Genomic DNA, 26,588 nt, shown 5'->3' on the forward strand with positions numbered 1-26,588 from the left:
AGATTCATGATTTATAATCCCGATTAAGTGCCCTTTAGTTCCAGGTTGTAACATTACGAAATGCAGAAATGTTCAAGGACATGGTGAATACTTATGAAAAACACTGACATGTCACAGAGTCCTCCTGCACACTTGTACTCATTCTAGCCCATCCCATCTTTACAAACTACGGCAATGATTAAGCCCAAATTTAACTATGATTTTCACGAACTTCTCTGGAATAAGGTTCTCTTGTCTAAGGAAACCAAAATGTAACTTTTTGTCCTTGGCACAAAGCTCTACATGTGGCAGAAACCCAACACTATCCATCACCCACATGATGGTGCTAGCATCATGTTGAGTTACCCTTGGCTTTTGGGTTGTTTCTTTGACTAATAGCATCTTTTTGCATTTTTTATTTAAACAATTTTGCAAACTATATTAATCCCCTGGTTCAAACTTACTCTACTCATTCTAAAGCCGGGTGCATACTGTGTGATTTTTAATAGTACTTTCTCGACTGTTGCTCGTCAGACTGTATGAACATGATCCCCACTGTAAGCTGTGTCACACCATAGGATCTCAGTTGTCATTAACGTCCGACTGTACTACAGCAAAAAACGGACACACACAAGAAGACTCGTACGGAGTAGGAGAAGCCACACTACAGGACTGTGCCTCAAATCTTCTGACACTGCCAGAATCTAACTGGAGGAAAAATTTGATCACAACAGCAATTAATCGGCTGTCTGGGAATGCGTCAAACTAGCGATCAAAGACTGCAGATTTTGGCCTAGGATTATAGGAATCTTTCAGGATTCTCAAAATTTATCTCCGACTACCAAATCGTGGCCAAAATCATACAGCATGAACCTGGCTTAACGTACCCCATTTTTACAACTTGCTGGTGAATTCAGAGAATATGCCTGACCATGTCTTCAAGCAACATCATTGAACTTGCATTATAATTACATTCTACCCTGTAGAAATACATGAGACTGAATATTTTACAGTAGCACATATTATGGCAGCACCTAAGCACTGGGGAAAATATATCATTTATAAATACCAGTATTCGGAAATAAGTGCAGCACAATCTGAGTTGAGACAGCTATCTAGCACAGCAGTAACATGATTCCTACTGGTGCACTTTGGGTTACATCCTTTGTATTTTGGAGCCTATTTCATGCTGCCCCATGCTTATCTGTAAATATTATAGACAGGGTCAGCAATTTGCCAGTAATCTAATTGACCAGAGCGTTAAGCTATTGCATGAGGAGAGAGCAGCAAATGCCTTGCCATGTCAGCCACTACCAATCAAATCATCAAGCTAAGGCCTGCCATAACCACGGTACAGAGGCCATTATCACTACCCCCAAGCATCTGCCATGCTAGTGGCAGCTAAACAAGGCATACTGAGCAAGAAGGTTGCTGCCAGGTTTCAGGGCTGTGTGGAATGAGGTACACCGAGAACAAAGACTATTTGAGAGCTATTACAGAAACACACATTATGTTGTAGAGATTAACATGCGCACTACAAACCAGTTACAATTACTTTTCTAGTGTGAAATGGGCAAGTCATTGTGTTGCATTATTAATCCACTGTGTGGATCATTGATTGGGATAAATGGTCTGCCATTTTGAATTCAAACTTCAACACTTAAAAAAGAAAAAAAAAATGTTTGAGTCAGAGGAGAAAATAATACTTTAAGACATGATGCTCTTGAGCTGCTAAGACAGTCAGCATTTCTTGGGTCAGATTCAACAGGAGTTTTTGAGTGCATACATAATACAACATCACACATAAGGCATCACACCCAAACGAAGAGGAGGTCTTGTTTCTATCATGGTGGTGAGAAATAGAGGGAATATCAGAGTAGGCTGAAGAAGGATACCCCCTAGTGTATTCTTCTCTATAGAGAGAAGTGGCACACAAAATGGAAGCAAGGGTCACAGTTGTGAAAATGGAATCCAGATGGATTTTGCTCATTTATTGTGTATTTCTTCTGTAATTGTCTAGCTAGCTAGCCATCTTACCTTGTATCTAGCTAGTTATATTAGATAGCCATCTTACCATGTTTTTAGCTAATAAATTAGCTAGCCATCTTACCTTACATCTAGATAGTGAATTAGTTAACCATCTTATCTTGTTAAAGAATTTGTTGCCATTTGTTTTTTTTCTTCCAAGAACCATTAATGATTAGGTTATGGCTATAAATAAGACAATTCAAAGTGTTTTTGGTTTGTTTTGTAGCGGCACTTCAGATTATCACTGTTATCTTCATAGTCTCCTCTATGAAGATAAAATTTGCTCCTCTGTCCATTCCCCTGTAAACATTCTATTTTCAGTATTTAAAAAAAAAAAAAAAAAGCTATTTCATCAATTCGCTAATCAGACCACAGCCAGCCAGCTAGCTCACGAATCTTGAACTAGACCATTAGCATTCAGATAAACTACACTCAGCATAAGTTTTTTTTTTTGTTTTGTTTTTTTCCCCCTCATAACACTTATGTAATATACCAATAAATAATATGCTCCAATGGTGTTACTATTTTAACATACTTAGTGTGTAGTATGTGGGTTGGGAGACAGTCTTGAATACTCCTTGTATGCTTACAGACTGTCATTTACACCTATCAGATTAATCCACATGGAGGAAGGGGCACAAAACAACACAGCAAACATTGTCCTTTAGGTTGTAGTGAAATGTACATCTTTCTTTTCCAACATATGTATATTCAGGAAAATTCTGGAGAAATACAATGGCTATTCTGTTATATATATATATTTACACACACACATACACACGCAATACAAGGGCAGAATTCTCCTGTTTTCACCTATTGCCCCTGGCTCTAAGCAGAGAAGTATTCATAACAAAGCACAAACATGAAACAGCACACGGCCCCTCTGTAGAGTGCTGACATTTCTTAATGAAGAAGCCTAAATGCAAGGCCCAGCCTTGTAATCCAATCTCAGGGAGCTTTGCATCTTTGTGCAGACTATAAATCATAGGAGTAGCACACAGTGTACAGCCCAGTAACTCAGCTGATGCAAGCACTTACATTCTGCTCTTAGGTCACTGATGCACTGAAGCGTACACAGCTTAGATGCTATAGTAACTACAACATACCTGCCACATACTCACTCTATCTGTTCATGATTGACCGGTAGCTGAAAGTCAGGGAGGAAAGGTGCTGTTAACTGGCAGGCATTGACATTTCTTTGAATAGCAACCAAATGGTGAACTCAAGCATGCTAGTCAAGCAGGGTTTGACATTCTTCGTGTCGCACAGTGTAGGGGGAGGAGTAAATGACTTTTTACACCTTTTATTTCACTTCATGTTTTATATATAAAAATATAAGTATAAATGTTTCAACCTTACATCTTACTTCACTACATCTTCAAAAGCCTATTTTAACAAAGATATATTTTATTCTTTTGTTTGTTAATTGTAATATTAACTTGTTCCTGTGTGCTTAATCCTAAATTTCCATCCATGATCTCAGCCAATCACAGAATTCCAAAGCAAATTCTTTAGAAATAGGACACGATTCAATTTGATGTCACTGGGGTGGGGTATATTTGGGATTTGTTAATCAATTTATTTTTCAAAATAACATTCAAAAATAGAAAGAATGTAGGTGGTCACAGAGGTCAAAAACAATTAGTTTGTAAGTTGGCTGTTTCTATGATATCACTATAAAATTATTACTGTAATACTTTGTTAGAAATAAAGTGTAAGGTCTCATGATGTTGACTGATGCAACAGTTTATTCAGTCAATCTTTTCCATGATTACTTAAATACCTAACTAGAAAACCTGCTAATAGCTAGCTGAACTTAATCAAAGGCATTGTTGGAAGTTCCCGTGTCACATGACTAAACTGAACCCTATCCACGATCACCAAGACCTCTAATGATACACACCTGTACACTCTCTCTCTCTCTCTCTCTCTCTCTCTCTCTCTCAGTGGTGTGTAATTAACCCAGACTTTAACACCCTGCACAACACCCTAAAAACACTATACCAAAAGTGAAGTGTGGAGGTGTAAGCATCATGGTGTGGGGCTGTTTTTCATCACATGGTACTGGCAGACTTCATATAATTGAAGGAACGATGAATGGAGCCCTTTACTGGGAGATTCTTGAGAAGAATCTTATTTACATTTAATAGCTAAAATTCTCTCAGAAATGGTAAGCATTAGCTTACTGGCTTTCTATAACTTTTGATTATGGTGTGATTGAGTTGTATTGTGCCAATCAGCAGAAACTAAACAATGTACATAAACACACACATCTCTACAGTCAGTTAATCATTCAGTGCAATCCTAATTGAGCTAGGTTAGCTAATATTACCATTCTGTTCAATTTACTTTTATTTGTATAGCACTTTCAACAGAAGACCATGTCACAGCTTTAAAGAAATCCACATGTACAGTAGATTTAGATAAATAATGAGCAAGCCAAACAAACCTCCCTGAAATAACATGAGGAAGAAACCTATCCAAGAGAGGAACCAAACTTAAAACGGAACTTGCTCTGTTTTGCGTAAAAATGGATACTGGGATTATAAATTATTATGGCATACAGATATATATATATATATATATATATATATATATATATATATATATATATATATATAACTAGTGAACGACTAGCTTGTTCTGGCAGCTCACGATTTAGTGTATGATTCATATCAGCCCTATATGTCAAGGCTGTAATTATTATTTTTACTTGAGTGACTGTAATTGCTCTAACTTCAATAGAAAGTCACCACAGTGTAGATGAATTTCTTCTATACTGAAACGGATAAGAAATAAGAGATGACTATTCAAAATGGGTTTTGCCTTCACATGTAAATTTACTAAAATTGTATTGCTTTAACATACTTATTTTTCAAACAATCAAACAACCCCCCCCCCCCCCCCCAAAAAAAAAAAAAAAAAAAAAAAAAAACATCATGGACTGGATTGTTTGAAAGCGTAAAAAACATTTTTGGCCAAATATAAAAAATCGTACTGTTGATAGCACTTTTGATCCTTAAGTACATACACTGATGTCCACTTTTTTAGGAACTGTACATGTGCTCATTGCAATGCATAAAAGCATGCAGATACAGATCAAGAGCTTCAGTTTGCGTTCATCTAAAATGGGGAAAATGTGATATCCATGACTTTGACTGTGACATAGTTGCTGGTGCCAGACGGGTTTGAGTAAACTACTGATCTCCTGGCATTTTCATGTCTTTACAGGGTGTCCCAAAAGTCTCTATACATAGGGGAATGTAACACTTTTTAGCAAAATGTCTTCCAAATATTTCTTTTCAAATTTCGCCTTTAACCTTTGACAAAAGAATAACATATTGAAATCATTGTCATGGCTGGATCCAGAAGCTGTCGCAGAGTTGTGATGGACATGCAATTACACCCATGTGTTAACTTGAGTTCATCATGAGTGGGAGAGATGACTCCATGTGTGTTTACAAAGAAATGGCAATCATCTAGAGGATGTTTTGTAAATAAAGTTACATTTTGCTAAAAAGTCTTTCCCCTATGTATGGAGACTTTTGAGACATGCTGTAGAGTTTACATTGAGTGATGTGGGGAAAATAAATCCAACAAGGTGGAAAAACCTTGTTGATGAGACGGAAAATGGCCGGACTGGTTCAAGCTGACAGGAAGGTTATGGTAATTCAAATAACACTCTTTACAACTATGATGAGCAGAAACACATTTCAGAATGCACAGCAAGTCAAACCTTGATGTGAATGGGCTACTACAGCAGAAGGCCACTCATTGCGCCACCATGCACTACATAAGTGTATATAATATCTGGTCAATTAAACATTCTATGTCACTTGTTTTCTCTTTGGGTTTGACTGTAAAATAAGAGTAAAACATTTGTGAAAGGTGGATTAAAAATACAGTAACTATTATACAGACTTAATGTGGTGTATAGTTGTTTTTAACAGGGAGAGCTAAGAATTGACTGTGTGATGGGAAAAATCAGAGAAGCAGCATACAATGGCCTGATGAAACCGAGGAAGGAGATTATGGGTAATGAGGGAAAACAATCGTTTCTGATTCTTGTAAGTATTACTATGGAGGTTTAGAGACAGGGTCAAGTTTCCTCTGCTCATCAGGTAAGTAGCTCTTTGTGCTAGAGCATGGCCTAATCCTCTCCCATGGAGAGAGACTGTGTCTCTGTGTAGTCGTGCGTGTCTGCAAAACCACAGACACACACTCGCATCTCTCTCTCTCTCTCTCTCTCTCTGCTTTTGATAATCTATCTCGCTGTCTCATTCCCACACACACATACACACATACTCAGTGTCACCCTCCCACACACCTCAATCTAAAATTGTACCTCCACTCTAGCAGAGCAAAATGGATTGCCATCAAATATTGATGTATCTTATCTGTTGCTTACACCAGTAACGACTTGGCTCAAACACACACACACACACACACACACACACACACACACACACACACACACACACACACACACACACACACACAATGTCCTATTATTCACAAAATGGAACAATCAATTTCAGCTTGTCCAATGCTAGAAAAAAGAAAACACCACTTAAAGCAGCTAAAATAAGGAGTAGTTACTCATGCAACAAAGACGAAATATGTTCAAAGAGAAGAAAAGCATAAACTCTTGGTGAGTGCTGATACTCTTTCTGCTTTATTCATGAAACACTCACAATACTTTCTCTTAAAAGAGTGAAACAAAAATTACGGTCTCTTTTACTTTATAGCAAGCAGTTTAGGAATTAAAATCCAGTGGATTAAATAATTGACCTTCAAGCAAAGATGAAAAGCTAAATTTACTCTATACTGTATGTTTTCAGATGTGTAATGTATGTGATCACATGCTCTGAAATCACATGTGAACACACGTGAGTGAATGTGACATGTGAACAATATGTGATGAAAAATCTGAATTCGCATAGCCTGGATGTGATAAAATCACATGTGAAAATAATAACATGCATTACATTGGGGGGGGGGGGGGTGTCGTTGGCATGGTGGCTTAGTGGTTACTACGTTTGTCTCACATATCCAGGGTTGGGGGGCTCAATTCCTGCCTATGCCCTGTGTGCACAGAGTTTGCATGTTCTCCCATGTTTTGGGGGTTTCTTCAAGGTACTCCAGTCTTCTCCCCCAGTCCAAAGACATGCATTGTAGGCTGATTGGCATTTCCAAACTGTCTGTACTGTGTGAGTGTGTGTGCGATTGTGCCCTACGATGGGTTGGCACCAAGTCCAGGGTGACCCCCGCCTTGTGCCCCAAGTTCCCTAGGCTCCAGGCTCCCTGCAACCCTGTGCAGGATAAGTGGTAAAGAAAACAGATGGGTGGATGAACTACATGTGAAAAATGTGATCTGATTCATGTGCTCATTCACACGTGAAGCTTGTGTGAGTCTTCTGTAAGATATCACTAAAAACACAAAAAATTAAATATATTTTTCTATTCTTTCTCACACAAGAGCGCTGTAAAATTATTATTGTACACAGGAGGCATATGAGCATAGAACAGTACACTTAGCAGTATAGATACTGCACACAAGATACTAAAAAAAACAGACCAAGAAGAAGAACACAAACTACATAAACTAGATGTACATAAAGAACTTAAACTGCAGCAGTGGTGTAGTTTCAGGCAGCCACATTCTCCTTTAGTCACTCATTAAGTACAGGCCCATGATGCCAAAAAAAGGCATTAGAAAATAATTTATTTCCCCACAAAAAATATTATGCTCTGATATTTCAAGTACTCCAAGTAAAAAATTTTGAAAAGGGCTCTTAGGATGGTACAAGGTTCATGCTTCTAAAGGAACTGTACTTGAAATCTTTGTACTTGGCACTTTTCTACTGCATGGTACAGCTCAACTCGATTTGACTCTGCTTGCTTTTTGAGGGCTTTCCACTGTGCCACCAGTACCTGGTGCCTGGTAGGTTCCAGGCTAGCGGAGCCGATACTAAATGTGAGCCACGCACTGAGGAAGTAAGGATTCTCCTTAACAAGTGGTTCTGTATTTTGCCTGAATAAATGTGTCATTTAATACATACTTTGCATATGGTAATATTCTATTAATTGAAAATTATGTATCATTTATGTCATTATGGATAAAATTACAACAAAGGTTTCTGTCTTAGATTTTTAATCTCGCTTGTTACGGTTTTCCAAACAGGCATTTAACAAAGTTGCTCCTGTCACAGCTGAATCTAACTTAGTCATATTGAGCACTACATAGGTTACAGACCACCGTTATTTTACATCATTAATAGGGTCCATGTTCAGTGGACAATAAAGGCATTTGGACTAAGGCCTGACCATGTATGTACTTGTACAGGGCTTTGATTCCTGCGTGAAGGCAAGTGGAAGATGGCACCCATGTTGAGGTGGCACAAAACCGCAGTGGAAAAGCAAGCTCAGAAAAGTAAAGCAAGCTGAGTCGAGTTGAGATGAGGCATACTGTGCAGGGGAAAATTGGCTTTATAACGTTTAAGAGGGTTTTTTGTCCCTCTAAGATTATTCTTCTCATAAGTTCAGTGTTAAATACATATTGTGAATTTATTAATTTATTTATTGTTGGGAAGTGGTAGCTTGGTGGTTAAGGTATTGGTCTACTGGTTAGAAGGTTGTGAGTTTAAATCCCAGCACTGCCAAGCTGCTCCTGCTGGACCCTTGAGCAAGGTCCTTAAACCTCAATTGCCCAGTTCTATAAATGAGATAAAAGTAAGTCACTATGGAAATGCCATAAATGTAATTGTTTCTCAATTCATTCATTTACTACCTTTCTTCCATAATTTGTTTGTTTGTAATTTGGTTATTATATTTATTGTTCGTTATTTTGTCCAAATTGAATTTCAAGTGATTCAAAGCAAGCAAATTTTAACAAATGTTTAGTGTGGAAAGGTGCAGGCATTATTTTCCCTAGACTTCTAACTTTAAATTGATTTTCTTTGGAGTTTTATCATTTACATAGACAAAGATTTGAACCAACATGTACGGCACAGCAGAACAGTGGTTAGTACTGCTGCCACACAGCTCCATGTTCCCATCCTGAGCTTAGCTTTTGGTTTGTCTGGAATTTCATATGTTCTTACAAGGTTTGCTTGGGCTTTGCTGTCTTCTCAGTGTACAAAAGCAGGCAGGTGGATTGATTGGCTATGCTGAATTGTCACTAGATGTGAATGCGTGGTACGCATGGTGCCCCTCGATGGACATGCATCCCATCCGTGGTAAATTCCCACCTTGTGCCAATCCAGTGTTCCTAGGATTAGCTCCAGATCCACAGTGACCCTGACCTTGACCCAGAGGAAGCATTTACTGAAGATGAATGAAAGTTGTATGAGCCTACAGAGAACCTTTCTGGGGCAATAGTAATAGCCATTTTCCCCCTCAAGAATATCTTGCCCAGTGGTGTGTCCAGTAAATCCACAATCCAAATCCACTTCATTTATTTGCTTGTTTGTTTATAGCAGTGGCTTTTGTCCAAATCAGTTTTCAGGTGAGGCAGAGTTAACTCCAAGCTATTTTTTGTTACAAAGTTTAAGGCTAATGACAGACACTAGTGGCTAGTGTGTGAAATCTAAACAAATCCAACCACACTGCCCTTGCTTGTTCAATATTTTCATCAGATCAGTTTCTTTTAACACAATGTTCATCTGTGTTACTCTGACTGCATGTTATTTTCAGCTAATGTTGAGTTGATGGGGCATGGGGGAGTTCATCAGTGACTCCATGTATTATGTGCTTGAGTGTTTAATGGTGCGATTACAGCATGAAGGTCACTTAACACATGTACAAACAGCAAACCTGTGACTCAAAATCCGAAGACACCACAAGTAATTAATGAATATAATATGTGCAGGCAAATGTGAAGGCATGGATGAATACACCAGTTTAACAGGGTTTTTGCAAAAATGTCAAAGTGCATATTGTACATGTATAAAAAGAAAGCTTATAAATGTATGAGGTAACTATACTGTAAATAGCTTGACGGATGGCCAAATGAAGGAAAAAGTAGGGTTGATAAACGTGGGTTATGTGGGGTTCAATAAACTGTGAACAATCACAATAAACTTCATAAGGGGGAGTGAAAATATTTCACATTTACAAGCAGCCAGAAGCTCCCATGCAAGTTAAATCAAAGCCACAGTACCAGCATGTAATCCAGCAGCCATAAATCACTTGTGATGATCTCCTTCTTAATCAACGTAAGCACAAACCGCTAATAAAAGATGATAGTGTTACAGTTTTGCAAAGTCAAGGTAAAATATTATTTCAGTAAGGCAAGCCCAGAGAACACTTTGCACGTCAAATAAAATTTCACACCACGGTGAAATAAAAAATAGCTCAAACAATAAAGTGATTCGTTCAATCACAAAGGTAAACCGTGTTCTCAATAACTTCTCCAGATTGATTGAATGGTAAATTGCCAGCCGCTGTATTCTTGGCAGAAAAAGCACCATGAAGATTGGAGCATATTCTTCCAAGAGAATAACAGCCAATATTTGCACAAATGTGTAACTCTTACAAGAAAAAAAAAAAACTTAAGAGAAATACTAAGCACACCACAACACAAAACCAGCAAATAAAACAAAAAAATACACGTACAAACACATGCGCAAACTGTCAGGTGTCACATAATGAAGCTAGTTTTCTTGATTTGCACTCTATACACACCTGCCATACTGGGACTTGGCTTCATGTAACTTTCCCAGCTCTCTAGTTCCCTAAAAATGAAGTCACCCAAGCCAAGCTCCAGTAATTACCTCCACAGTTCACCAGAGAGGTCTAATTTCCATCACCTCCTGACTATTTCAGGAGTGGCGGCCACACATGATTGATGGGTTATGAAACCTTTTTTACAGTTCTGATATTTTGCTGAAACAAGCTGGGGTCTGAACTTTCCATCTGCTCCTAGCTTGCCTCTTTTCAGCCCTCCGTTTTCCCCAGAAGTCCTCTGCTGTCCTTGAGCCCTGGCACTGCACTTTGATCATGCCTCTTTAGGGAGAGGCCAGGAACCTGCAAGATTAATGCTTTTCCAGGGCATATCACAGCCCACTGCCAGCCACTTTAATCACTCACAGTTGCTTATTGTGGATGCAGAATGTGTGTTTAGCTGCTTACAAGTGCAACTGTGGCTGGTGTCATATCTGCAACGTGGCTCTACAGGGTACTTCTACTTCCAAATCTGATGAAAGAGGGATGAAAGAGGAATGGAGTACCTGGTCTATCATGCTGCTTCATCTAACTGGCCCGATGTAATCTAAGTAACTATAAGGGAATGAAAAGATTATGAGGTGAAGGTATCTGATAAATGGATCAAAACTAAATAGCTGTAGACACCTAGTAGGCCATGCAATGCCAAATGAATTTCAAGGACACTAATCTATTTCCTATTTGGGTAAAACCATAAAGTTTCATTTCACACTTGACCAAATCTGATGACAGGCAAAACTGATTAAAACCGTACAAATTGGTTACCCGATTCAACCATTCAGCTCCAAAAATATTTGGAGGCAACACAAGGAGCTAATTGAAGCAGTCATAAGACAAACCAAGCAAATTAGGTCCTTTCACTGAGCTTTTATCCCACAAAAGATTTATCACTTCTCCAAATGAATATTTGTTTTCAAGAAGATATGTAGCATCAGAGAGTGAGAATAGGAGGACGCACCCAAAAGTGGCACATATCTCATCTCTTGAAAATCACCAAAACAGCAGCATTATCATAAAATAACCCCTCTCATAACAGTCACTGTCATAAACCAGGCTTATTGGAACCTGATATGCCTATTTTCTGATGTCAAGAAAATGTCTCAAAGGAAGATGCAGTGTTTGCCTGCCAAGCCACTGCAAACATAAACAAGATGATTCTCTGTTTCCATGGAACACTTTAAATAACTTTTTAAATATGTGGCTCACAGTTTCTCCTGTCACATTGCAGTTCCCATGGTGATGAATATCATGTGCTCATGTTTGCTTTGGTTTTTGTTCTAGTCATGTCTCCATCTCTGTCTTCTCATTGGTTTGTTGCCCTATTGTGGTCACCTCTTTTGTGTTAGTTCTTGATTAGTTTGCATATCTACTGGATATCCTCTCTGAGTCATTGTTCGACTAATCATGATTTTGTACCATTAAGTACGTATATTACATTGTACTTCCTGGTTCTGAATCTAGTTCCCTTATGTCTGATTATGGATTGCCCTATATTAAGTCTGCCTATTGTGTGCTTCCACACCTTCTGCTTGCGGAATGTTACACTTGCATAGACACTTGGACCGAAAACATATATATTTGTGATGAAACCATAAACAGCTTGATGGATGGCAAATAAAGGAAACAGTAGGGTTGCTAAATCTCAGCCAAGTTTCCTTGTTCTTGGCTGAAAGGAGTGGAAAATTATATGGTCTCCAGCTGTTGTAGCACGTCCGCCTCAAGGTTTCGGCATTAGTGAGATCTGACATGATTTCTGTTTACCACAATAATAACAATAGATTATTTCAGTTACTGTACCCTTCCTGTCAGTTCAAACCAGTCTGTCCATTATATTCTTACCTCTCTCATCAACAAGGTGTTTCTGCCCACTGAACTGCTGTTCAATGGATGTTTTTTGTTTTTCACACCATTCTATGTAAGCTCTAGAAACTTTTTGTGAAATCCTAGGAGATCAGCAGTTTCTGAAATAATTGAACCAACCAGCCTGTCTGGCACCAGCAACCATGCCATGCTCAGAGTTGCTGAGTTCACATTTATCTATTCTAATGTTTGATGTGAACATTAACTGAAGCTCTTGATCTGTATCTGTATTATTTCTTGCAGTGTGCTGCTGCAGCATGATTGGTTGATTGGATAAATGAGCATGAATGAGCAGGGGTATAGGTGTTCCTAGCAGGGTTACAGGTATTCCAAGTGGCTTTTGAGTGCATGACCATCATTCTGCCATTCTTGCTATTTCAGCTACAGCTATATATTTTAATCATTAGGCCATTTATTTAATTGAACATATGTATATCCCAGCAGGTAAACTTGTATGCCACTTTTCCTTATGAAAGTAATACAATTATATTTTAACATGAGACATTTTAGAATTTAAAAGCTCATGAAAGAGAACTGCCAAGCTAGGTTAAGATTTGTAACCCCACTAGTTGGCCAAAAGCAATGGGGGCAGAAATGGTCCGAATACAAGACTATAAAAATTGAACAAATAAATAAAAAGCCTACAAACTCAGAGAGGCCATAGTGCATGCATGTCACTCTTGGTTGAGCTGTGGGTGGACATGCTGCCTATCAGAATACTGACAGAACAAAGAGAGAGAAAATGAGAGAGAGAGAGAGAGAGAGAGAGAGAGAGAGAGAGAGAGAGAGAGGCAGAGAGGGAGGGAGAGAGTGGGGTGAAGAGCATGAAGCATAGAGGGCTTAAACTCCCCTAATGATCAAAAGAACAAAATTCCGATTAGACTTCATGTCTGTTCTAGTCACTTAGTACATCACAAAAATAGATCAAGATGGCTTGATAAAGGATGGAAAAAGAAGGGAAAGAGAAAGGACAGACAAGAGTTTTAGAGAGTAGATGGTGAGACTACATGCCAGTAACAGGACAGAAAAAGTTACTTATCTAAATGTATATTTAGAGTTACACTTAAAATGGAGAGAAGCAAACAATATCAAAAATAATAACGTTGGTGGAAAAAAAATATTCATGCTGTAAAAGTTTCCACATTTCTAAATGTCATTCAACACACTTGGGTAATATACATACATTTAAAAGGTTGCAGGAAATTGAATACAACAAACATAACTTATTGCTATGTTTTTCCCCCAGATGAATTATTCAGCTCTGGTGTAGCAGCAACACTGAAAATACCACATACACCGGAGTATTGACTTGGCTTACTGTATTAATGTCCAAACAAAATAACCATATTGATCCAAGTGGAGGAAACATCATTTAAGACGCCCTTTTTGTGATTATAACAAACTGAAACAAGACCAAATCAGCATCTACTACTTTTTTACTGTGCCAAATTTTGTGCATGCTCTAATTGAACTGTCACCAAAACCCCTACCATGAAAAGCAGAAGTAAATAATTAAGTAAAGTTGACATATAAAGCACATTTAAACAAAATAGTATAAGAAATATAAAAAATAAAACAATGAAATAACACACAAAACAGCCAGATAGTGAAACAAAACCAAAGAAATATAACAAATGTCAAAATATTGACCCTGTTCAGTTGCCAATGTGGACAGGTAGGTTTTAAGACAAGATATGAATTCCAAAATAGATTGGGCTTATCTACAGTAGTAGCTGTTGATAAGCTGTATTAGAGTCTAGGTGTGTAGACATCAAATACCTGGTCTCCTTTGAGATTTAGGGCATTTTTACAATTGGCCTAAATATTTGAGTCCACTGCCAGGACCTATTCTGGGCTTGTTTGGGGGAAGGGCTCATAATCACAGTTTTACTTTCACTTATAAGAATTCCTTCTGAACCATGGATCAGTTTTTCTATGCAAAATTATCCCAGCACTCAAGCAGAGAAGAGCAGTGCTTATTGGGTGCATGACATGTCATCATGCAGAAATACCTGCAAATGAGGAGCCGTTCTCATATAAAAGGATTTTTAAGCTTGCAGGCTGACACAAGCTGTGCATTCCAGCACTCACACCATAGAGGTGAACTAATTATAGTGCTTCAGTCATATGAAAGTTTGGTTTGATATACAGTATCAATAAAGCATTCCCTCTCATCCACTGACCATAGCAACCTAGCACAAAATGTGAAACATGACAAGTTGAACCAATCGCATTACCTGAAATGAGGACCACACCATGGGTTGGTGGAAGACCAATGCAAGTGTGAAAACACCCTTAATTGTGACCTTTGCACAGCCAATGCATTTTCTGAGGAAGACCTCAACAATCTTTGCACATATGAAAGGTGACTCAACAATATAAAGAGGGGCCAGACAATTATGAAATTTTAAATTAAATAACTAAAGGAAATCAGGAAAAAGAAATGACCTGATTAAATAGTAAATAAATGGTCGATTCAATACATAAATTCCAATTTGTTTCCTGAAACAATTTGTCATGACTTTTCACCAAAGACCCCAATGAGCCATTTACAATCCAACGTTTATTTGGATGTGATGTGACAGAACCCTTTAATCTGGTGTACTAGGTCCAAACAATTTACATACCAGACGAGGGTCAAGCGCTGCATAAGCAAAAGTGTGCCAGATAAGAAGTCATCTTTAAGCAGAAAAGAGGAGAATGGTAAAAAGTGCAGTACAATGTCACACGTGGTTTGTATCTAAAGTCTGCAATGGCCCTAAGAGCACAACAAAAAAGCATTTTCACATATTTATGTGTGAACTCTTGAATACCAAAGTAGGCCATGCACAGGTGTTCAGGGGAGATAAGACCTGTGCTTTCCTGGGTTCCCTTTTCCAAAACAGGATGTGGGTGGAGGGGTGTGATACATATTTTACTATCCATGGTTGTCAATCATTTTGAATGGATGCTACCATTGTGTGAGACAGGGATTTTTTTCTTTCTTTTTTTTTGTAACTTAGAAGTGTGCTGTTGTGGAGAAATACATACAGAAGCCACCTAAATATTTGGGTCAGGGGTTACGAGACTCACCTGGGACCTGTCAAACTCATGATCTCCTCCATAGATGTGGGAAGAGGATATGAAGCTCTGAAAGCAGCCTTAAATAAACTCAGAAATACTTAGAAATAAGGTCTGTTTTCAATGAATGAATCACATGCACCACAATGATGTACTTGATATGTCTTGCAGACCATAAAATGAGTTATGACTGCCAATGAGATATGACACAACAGCATATTGTGGGGTTAAACACAATCACTGGAACCGATTACACCACACTGACATGAGAGCACTTGTAAATCTTGGAGGCTGTCAAAAAATAATTCATGTAATCTAATTCATGGCAAAGACCAATTCGGTCTTATTGGTGTGTCATTTGAATGCACCGATCCAACAGCATATTCTCCAGTGGCTCCAGAGCACAATACCAAGGACTGTCTCTAAATTATGCTGCTCAAATGAAATACACTTCGACACCCTTGCCTTACTAAAACAACTCATGCCTTCCTTGCACCACTAGTTGCTGCAAAGTAGAATAAATAAAGATGGTTGCAAAGCCATCTGACAGTAAAACCCTGACTTCAAGAGGAGCTTTAAAGTACCGTCCCATTAAAAATAAATAAATTTACACATCAATTTTATCCTTATACCACAGTGGTGGTGAATTTTTATATGTATCGAATTGGTCAGAAGATGATAAATTTTCTACGACAGCAGCTCTGACAGTAGTTCTGGCTCTAATTCAAATCACAGGTTTACACTAATGTTTTCAATCTAATATGCTATTGTTTCTATAACAACAACTCATTCAGAGGTGGGCGCTCTTCATAAAGTAAAGCTCGCAATAAACTTATTTATTTTAAAAAGTTGTTTCGAAAGAGAAATGTATACTCGTCAGAAGCATTCTGTAAAGAGACGTGTACGATTTATGGAAGGGGTCTCCACTGGAAAGTCTTCAAGGCAGTGGAATTTGTTTCTCAATAACATGACAAGCTGCGTTTTTTGCCTTAGTAACTTTAAGAGAAAGAACACAATGAGGCTGGTGAAGGAATTTTTATGTTTGTAGCTGCGATAAAATAAGTGATAATAGGAATTATCCACGGGTCATTTCACAGATTTTCCACAACATTAAATGTAACTATAAATGGTTAAAAAGTATGACGAGTCATTAAATAATAAATGAAACACTGTAATCATAAGCAAAATGTTGTTGTATAAGAGGCATAAAACACCTTTTGCTGTTATTGGAAAGTAATCAACTCTGGGGTGGTGAAAGTAAGAGCAACTGTGGAATCTTTTCCTTTAACAGTGCAACCTGAATTGTTTAATTCTTTACATAACAACCAGAGTATACTCTGGAGCAACAACCCTGACCAGGATGAATAAATAAATTAATAAATAAATACAAACAACTTATTTAGGTGTACTTGTGTGCGAATCTGCCAGATGAAGAGTTGTTTTATGTGGAACATCATATAATTAAGGGGATTAAAAAAGTTAAAACGAAACTAATAAAATACCATACCTGCTAATTGTATTGCCTAAAGAAAGGAATTAGTCTGTATAAATATTACTTCTTAAAAGCTCACACATTTGAAGGAACAAAATCCAACAAAAAGACAGGAAAAGAAAACTTTTCAGCCAGCTGGATATTTCTACGTGTTATAATCTCACTTTCTCTGCTGCATTTTTTTTCCTTATATGTCAGTGATACTGTAGCAGGTAGATAAGGTTTAGCAGGAGTCTACAGTAAGGGTGTGATTTGGGTGACAAGCCAAAAAGGTTGTGGGGTGATTGGCACACCTGTAAATTACTCCCGATGCCATATTTATGTTTTCTCTCTCACTCCCCTCAGTGAGCCAAGTGTGTTTGACATTGTGTTTGTGTGTGTAGCAGCTGGGTAGATGGAGGTGGAAATCAGAGAACTGTGTTTTGTTTGTCCCGATCTGTATTTAGGTTTAAGAGTTTAAAAGAGCCACAGGGTGCAAGCTAAGAATAAAAAATAATAATGTCCAAAGATTACACTGAGTCTGCTGTGTTCTCTGAGTGGTTTGCTCTTGAATTTGTTACATTGGTGCCAAAACCCGGGAGCTGCTCAGAGAATGAAGTAATGTGGACAGTCCTCTGGCTCACATCATCTAGTGGTAAACCTGCAGGATCAGCAACATCAGGCTGTAATCGATCTGCAGAAACAGGAGATGAAGTTCTTTGTAAAAAAAAAAAAAAAAAAAAAAAAAAAAACCTCTAGCCCTTCTCAAGAGCTTTATAACCCCCTTGTCGTCTCCTGCGACAACTGTAATAAGCACTCTCATCCTGAAGAGGCACTCCAGGATGCTGCCAAGGTGTCTCTATAAATGTTTCTGACTATGGCCTTGACATGTGGTGGTCCACAGGTGCCTGGACATCCATATCCAAGAGCTGTTAAGTGGTAACTCTAGAAGCCCAGCAGGTGGCCTATAGTCCACCACCCAAGAACTAGCTGGACTATTCAGCTATAAAGAAAGCTATGTTGTCATGCATCGATTTGACCATGGAAAGGTAGTCTGGACAGTTGATGTTGGAGGAAGGGGATTAGATCTCTGCCTTCATTCTGAGCCCTCCTTGACCCAACTGCTGATCATGCAGTTGATGTTGGAACAGTTCAACTTCAGGATGGCACAGTGGCTTGGGTACAGTTCTACCAAATGATTCTCATTTTACCTTTAAGTTCAAAAGTGACAAATAGCCATGGGTGCATTCTAAATATGAAAAAAATCAAGTTCAAACCTGGGTCTGCTGTGATCTCAGAGTGGGATGCTCTTGAATTTATTACAGATACCAAAATTTCACCACACTGGGGTATTAATTTGAATGGACATTTTTTCCCTCTTTATAATTTATTAATGCTCACCCCACCCCCTTTTTTTTTTTTTTTTTTTACAGTTGTGATGCTATTCACCAGGTTGGCATTGGTAATTAAAGAGGTACACAAAGCAAGCACACATACACTGAATGGAAGGCAGAGAAACTCCAAGAGTACTGGCAACATTCAGCAAATGAGCGACAATGTTAAAACAATAAAACAGAAGAGATACAAAAACAAACATCAAACACACAAACATGCACAACAAGTACGGTTTTAACTGAGAAAACTGAAAAAAATATCTTCTTTGCAAAAAAAAAAAGTGTTAAGGCACATTTGAGGCAATGCAATTGCAAAGGTAATAGCTACTGTATGCACACCATTTGTGCCATAATTTAAACATTTGTATGGGGACAGTATGTGCTGGAGGGCATCATCCTCTTGTTTTAAACAGTGTGGAAAAGATTCACTCATATGCACCAAAACTCTCTTGAGAAGAACACAGACTTGTTCAATTTAGGCATGACATAACTTTCCCCTTAATGTCCTTCAAGTATGATGGGTAGCAATACATTACAGAGTGGACAGTATGAAGAAAAAATTGTCTGCCAACCCACATTTCCATTAAGTAGGCTCAATCTAGAGGAAACGGAGAAATAACTAAAATGGTCACCTTCATTTGTTGGTGCCAAGGCCAGGGCTTTCTCCTCACTTATTTCATGGTTCTATTTCATTTCTGAAGAACACAAGCTAAAAGCAACCAAAGAGCATTGCTTCGCATTCACTTCTTCCATATACACCCCATTTTGGTGAAAAGGAGTTCATCGTAGCATGATATTTCATGGCACCAATAGAAAAGATCCATGAATTCACATTTGAATTATTAACATTAGCTATTAGACTCAATCAGTTCTTGGTGCTGTAAAGCTTGACCTGGTATCCTTGCACACACTGCTCAATCTTAGGAAATAATGGGTAGATCTGTTTTACAATAGGCAGGTCTGTTATATTTTATAATATCACATATTTGATGTAAAAAGCTGCTCATTTGTAGGCTTTGAACAAAAGTTCTAAAATATAGCTTTTGTAATGATATGTTTAAATTAATTACTTTATATATATGAATTATAATTAATTACTTCATATATAAAGTAATTAATTATATATATATATATATATATATATATATATATATATATATATATATATATATATATATATCAAGTAATTAATTTAAATATACCAGTACAAAAGCTATATTATGGAACTTTTGTTCAAAGCCTTCAAATGAGCAGCTTTGTACATTAAATATGTACATATGCACCCTGTTCAGGGTGTACCTGCGCCCGATGTGCCCTGGGATAGGCTCCAGGTTTCCCTGTGACCCTGAAAAGGAGTAAATGGTAGAGGATGGATGGATGGATGGATGGATGGATGGATATGTAAATATGTCTATGAGTATATGTACATATACTTGAGGAAGACATCTTAAAGCAAGTTGAAGAATTAAATGAAAAGAGCAATTCAGCATTATGTTTGGTTGATTTCAATAAAACACAAGTGCTATATTATTCTCAGCATTCAATGCTTCACCTTCTGGTTACAACGTTTGACATTTTTCTGACTGGCTTGCTACACTTCTGCGCCGGTTTTGGGCTACAGGAAAAGGTCTCTTGTTGGTCATAAGTCAGGTGGCCTCTTTGTGTGAAACTAGACAGGATATTTTTTTCTATATTTAGTCATGAAAAATGAAACTCTAGCAAAAACTAGAAGTCTAGCTTGTTAGACTCTATCCCTGTGATAGACCAGAGCTTTATTTGTGTTAATTTAACTCCGTAAGCTCCCAGAACCCATTACCGGCTCCAGACTTATATTTCACCTAATTCCACTGTAGTTGCTGCCAATTCACCATATTGAATAATACATTTACATTTACAACAATTAACAGAGGCCCTTTTCCAGAGCGACTTACAGAAGTGCTTTGTACTCTCTATCAAAAACATATCCTCATGCTTATTCATTAGGTCAGAGACTAAAGATGCCATTAGCCTAAAAACCTTATTGGGGAGGTTAAAATATATGAAAAGAAAACAAGACGAGGATTCTTTTTATACCTTACAATAGGTTAATGAATATAAACAGAATTTAGTAAATGTTTGAGTTTATGTAAAGGAAAAAGAAGACAAAACAATGTCAGCAAGCCAAAATTATGATAAAGGCATATCCTCAGTCTTGATATGTGATATGAGTTAAATATTTATCCTTTACCCACAGGGTTTCTTATGTGATTACGTGTTTAGGACCATATTTGAGACTTGTCAGATTCAGTTTCATTATATCATACTTTAACAAGTCCATGGGAGTCTTGGAAATGTTGGACTTTTTTCCCTTTGGCTATTGGGTAAATTCAGTAAAATGCTCTTGTATTATGCATACAATAGCTGACAAACTCTGCTTTTCTCAGGGACATATGATGAACCATGGAAAAATCCATAGGACTGACCAAATTGGCCCTGATAAAAACATTCCTCGGAGAGAGGGAAAAAATAATGATGTGCAGGTCACTTAGAAATCCAAAATGCAGCATTTTCTCTTTATCCCTTTAATTTCAAGTGCTATAGTTTGACACAATACACATTCAAAACTAGAAATCTCAACTAAGTTATTTATATCTAAACATCTTCTTATAGGGAATCTGTACAGTGGAATATATGCTTTCTGAGCAAGCAGAAAAAGTCAATTAGATAATTAGATAAAATATCTATCTATTATTATAAAAGGCAAAATCATGATGATAATTACTTTCTATGGCAATTTCCCTTTTTATTTCACTGAAAGATCAAGTTCTCCAATAATGATTTAGAAGTTCAGGCTTTCCATAGATATTCCTATCCACAAGAGACTGCTCCTTTAGCCAAAATGCTTGAACCTCTGACAACCAACACCTTCCACCTCGTCGAAGCTCTATTAGCAATCAAGCATGTCATAGCAGGTACTGCAATCAGACCTCACAAACTCATAAATCTACAGGAGAGCTACAGAATATGGAGGCCACTACTGACTACCATCACCTGCATATTGACAACCAGACAAATATTATTGGTCCACATTTTTATTATTACAATTATTATTACAAATATTATTGGTCCACTTACACACACAGTGTTTCTTGTGTGTGTAAGTGTGTGTAGGTGTGATGTATGAGTCAGTTTTACATTATGTGGGAGAGTTTCATGTACATGATGCATAAGTGAAGTGTGCCATTGACTTATCCAGCAAACGTTTGTGAGTAAAGTGACCCTGAATAAGTTGTAATTAAGAGATGTGGAGATGGTTGAAGGCACCCGGTTAACCAGTCCCTAGTAGTGAAATGGTAAATTAAATAAAGTGCTGCTGAGGAATGCTTCTCCACTTGAAGGAAGAAAATTACTACATTCAATTTGATAGACAGAGAAAGAGAGAAAAAATGGAGAGAGGGTATAATCAACTAAATACCGGCCAAGTCATTTAGACATTTTATTAGAAAAAAGTCGTTTTGCGACCTTTAAATAGACGTTGAACATGACCAAACTGCACTCATGAAAACCTGCATTTGAATTATTACTCATCAAACCATCATGCAGGTAATGCACACATTCAGCATGTGACCTCTAAATACTTGGCATAAACAGATTGCACCATTTCCTGATTTGGTGTGAGTCAGATTATACCGAATGCTAAAGGCTTTTGTATGTGGTTCCATCTCTGTATATAAATGTTTTTTGTTTTTTTGTTTTTTTTAAAAAGCACATTATTCATTCTTCACTTATGTCGCTTACATTAATTGCCATTTATAGAGTTAGCATGACACATGAATAAAAAAAAAAGAGCAGGGTGATTGTGAGAGCATTAAACTTCCATTATCATAACCATGCTGCTCAAATATCCATTTGCTCTCTTGTTTCACACCTTCTCAAAACTTTTTTTCATACCTGTAGACAAACTCCATTACAAGCTTGACAAATCCATTACGCACCAAGGGAGAGAGTTTCCTTTTTAAAAACAAGAAAGAAAGAAAAAACAAGAACATTTTCCCCCCTCAGCCTGTCCGGCGAATATCATACATAAATCAGGCACTTTGCATAGGCTGATGGTTGTGTAGAATAAAATCATAATTTAGATCAACAATATTTAACTTAAATTTTAAAAGTTACAGTTGCATAAAACTCCTTGTGTTTGATGTTTCTGATAAGCAGCTACAACAACTGAATGGTGACCTTTTAATTCTTAATCATTAATAATTCGCTCATGGCTATAAATTAAAGAAATTTTGAAGTTTTGTTCCATAGTGACTTAACATTACTATTTTTGATTAGCACCATGGACAGATTAGATACAATTGGTTTGTATTTGACATGAAGAGAATAAACATGTACTTCTTCATTCAGTCATCTTTAAATGTTCTAACAAGCCATTTTTCCAGTTTGCCAATCAGCTCAAAGAGAATAAATAAAATTATTATTATTTTTTTTAAGTCTGTGAAAACTCTTCCCATTATGAGCAAATACTGTATCTTTAGCCCTGGAGCTGGTCTCTGTTCCAATGAGCTGTCTTCAGCTAAATAATTTACATAAATGCATATGATGGGCTGCAGTAGAGGATCTGCTACAGAAGCTGCACTGGCAAGTGTTTAGAAAACTAGAGTTGCTGAACTACAGCCAACATGTTTATTGGTTCTGCTAAAGTATTCGCTCAAGTACATGGTTCAGTCCACTGAAATACTTTGCTGGGTCTGCTACAGACTGCAGTCTGCCATAGGTTCTTGTGCAGTGTTGGCAAGACCAAGAAATTAGCATGACTGAAACCAAGGTGAATTATAACAACACTGAAATAAAATAAGATTGTTATTGAGAATGTTGTTGAGACCTCCATCTAGAGTTCACAAAAGGCTGAAATCAACCTGTTGAACTATCTATTTTAAGCCAAAAACAGTACCTCTGGCTTCCACATAATAAGCATAACACATTGAGGCCCCAGTTGTTGTGTGTGATTGACAGGGAGAAGCATATTCACAGAAAATGTCTTACACCAAGGTATCCATTTACCTTGGTCCGGAGGCGCAAAGAGCTAAGCTTATCAATGGTCAGTGATAATGAACAATGCGCCGAGGGCAGATAAGAAAGGCTGGCCATACAGGGCTGTGATACCAGACAACAGCGATGGGCCTCGGTTTCCTTTGTAATTCAAACACTCGCTTTTCAAAAAGAAAAGGTGAAGACGAGAGAGCAAGTGAGAGTGAGAGAGGTGATACTGTGCAGTATGTCATAAGAGTCTGGAAATGAAAAAAAAAAAATACAAGGATGAGTTATTAGTTCTCCACCACAGATTCAACTACAGAAGTCTGTTCAGGCTGTGGGAGGAATGTAGCACCCTACTCATCATGGACAAGTCTTTTTAAGAAGGACAATGTATATGGTTTCGGATGGTTGTACACTAGGCAGGTAACTAATAGTGGCATGTAATTTGGTGAATTTACTGAAATCTGAGTTATTCTATCTTTAAAATATACTAAGCATTAAACATCAATCATAATTGCCAGGAAAGTACTTGATACAGGCAAAAGTATGCAATACGCCTCCTGGTATTGTCAGTGTCAGGTGAAAGAAGACGTTAATATGCTTTCTGAAACTGATCAGGCTTGTACTTTTGACCTGTAATGTCCAATGCACTTAGATTACTTCATTTATCATCAATCTGACAATCATGCACAAGGTGACCAGGGTCTTAAACATCACAGGCAGGAAACACATGCCCACACATGCACATACCTCTCTTTCTATTGTCCAGCATTAAGATCTAACATTAAAGAACACTGCATATTAATCTTTGCAATTATCATGTGAACTTCAGCGTCCAAGATTTACTGTGTAATCCAATTATTGAGTTGACTTTTTTAAACTTCTTTCATTGACATGTTGGTCTATTCTCAGGTTACATTTCCCACAATTCCTATTGACTCCCCATTGATAGTGTTGTCAGTGGAATTTAGCCCTTGTTTCATCTCTCCTTAAAGAGAGTGATGCAGTGGCACTTTAATCCTAATTTGTCCAGCTATCTCAGCTCATCTGTACACTCCGAAGCTTTCATGCTAACACTATCATAAATGTCAGTTTCTTGTTATCTTGTAGATCACTTACTAGGCGAGCATAACTCAGCACAACTGCATCGTAGAACTGTTATTTTCTTCACTACTTTTTATGAGTTGCATTTCTCAATTAAATGACATTGAACATCGCTGGAAAATGGTCACTGGACAATTTTGTTTTTGGGAGCTAACTAGAAAACCTGATTGTGGTCTCTTATGTTTTAGATTGTTGGGTTTTTTCTTTTTCATTCTGTTAAATGCCAATGTAACTGTGCTAACAATGTCCATCTGTGATGTCAGGCAACTTACATTTTACATTTTATCAACAACTGACAGACAGCTGCTTAGCTTAACTCACATAAAAAAAAAAAAAATTAAAATACAGTATATCACAGATATAAACAGATGTAAACATTTTCGATGTGTTTCAGGGTGGATTTTTCATTTAATCAGCCACTTAAATGGAGTGCCAACCCAACAGACTGAACAATACAGAAGAGTTTCTACACACACCTCCAGCGTGAAGGCGGCGTGAAGACTGAACACTTCAGTCTTCCAAAAAATTGTAACTTATTTTATTATTCACCCTGGGGCTAGCACCAGGCAACAACAAGCTGCTATGCATACACTTCCCAGTTTTTTTATGCCCGCACATACTGCAAACTTCTCGATTCTCTCTCTCTCTCTCTCTCTCACACACACACACACACACACACACACACACACACACACAAACTCGCACATTAGTTATAGTTACCTGTGTTATCCCAGTGGTGCCTGCCACCACATGTTGCTTGCGGAAATATGCTCTGCAAGCACACTAGGTGAACTGACAAACACAGGGGCATCTGTGAGGCACTTGCAAACATCAGTAAATGTCAAGACTTTGCTGAAATATAAGCTCCAAACAGCCAATAGTTTTAAACCAGTGTCTTCCAAGTCAAAGCACTTTCCAAAAGTGAAAGTGAAATAACAGCTGTTCCCCAGCTAGTGTCATCCCGTGACTAACCTAATGAACGTTATTTAAGACCGCACAGGAGGCTGCACTGCTAAAGTCATTTAAAACAGACGGTACTCTGCAGGAGTCTAGGACATATATCTGCCTGGAAATAAAAGCCTGTTGCACCTTGCACAACTTCCCATTTAAACATGACACTCCAGAAAAAGAAAGATTCTGAAACATTTACCTTCAAAAGCTGAGCTGAGATGAGATCCTTGTGTGTAATATCCTCTCTCTCTCTCTCTGTGTGTGTGTGTGTGTGTGTGTGTGTCTTTGACAGGAGAATATTCTAGCTAATATCTTGCCATGTAGTGAACACGGAACACATTTACTTCTCTGTTTCTCCGAAGTCAAGAAATTACCCTAAACTGCTTCCTGCCTCACCTGGACTCATATAACCTGTTCTGCATTTGATCAACACGACTCTCTCCTCCCTGCTACTCGTCTGCATGCACCTGTTGAAACCAGACACACCAGTTGCAAAATAATGCAGCATGAGCTAAAAGCTCTTTAATAAAAAAAAGAAAAAAAAAAGAAAAAAAAAACTATCCAGTGTCACCTTGGACAGGACAATTTTTCTCGTGTCCTATATTCTTTGTTGTTCTGTGCTCGCGACAAATGATACTTGCTAAAACTATTTTTGCACAAAATGCCATAATATATGAGCGCATTTCTGACCCTCCTGTGAAGGCAGATCTTATCTTGTAAGAAGATATGTTATCCTTGGCTTTTAAGCAGCCAGGACAATGGAGAAAATATTACTGTGGTCAGCACATTAACCAAACAATAAAATGAAAGACACAACACATTCAGAAAACAGGACAGCAATTGCAGAAAAGAAGCGCACATTCAGAAACAAGTTCTTTTTGAAAAAAATATTGTCAACCGGGACATGTCTCTATGTTTTTAACACACTGCCAGGATTTCGATGGGAAAATAAGCAATAAGCACTTATTCATTATCACTATCAAAATATTGTTTCTACAAAA

General features: G+C 37.7%; 1 protein-coding gene across 3 annotated transcripts in view; it reads right to left on the minus strand.

The window, feature by feature from the left end:
* LOC108271148 (inactive N-acetylated-alpha-linked acidic dipeptidase-like protein 2) overlaps window positions 1–26,025 on the minus strand; it is a 302,511-nt gene extending 276,486 nt beyond the window's left edge. Inside the window, exon 1 of one of the 3 annotated variants that reach the window (XM_017478480.3) lies at window positions 25,787–26,025. The gene's annotated coding sequence lies outside the window, so the exon portion shown is untranslated. Of the gene's footprint in view, window positions 1–3,113; window positions 3,296–25,786 lie in introns of those variants that run through there. The other 2 variants (XM_017478482.3, XM_053683146.1) reach the window with 2 other exon arrangements.
* Between the last annotated feature and the right edge of the window lie 563 nt (window positions 26,026–26,588).

The sequence above is a fragment of the Ictalurus punctatus genome, chromosome 10 (assembly GCF_001660625.3).
Source record: "Ictalurus punctatus breed USDA103 chromosome 10, Coco_2.0, whole genome shotgun sequence".
NCBI lineage: Eukaryota > Metazoa > Chordata > Actinopteri > Siluriformes > Ictaluridae > Ictalurus > Ictalurus punctatus.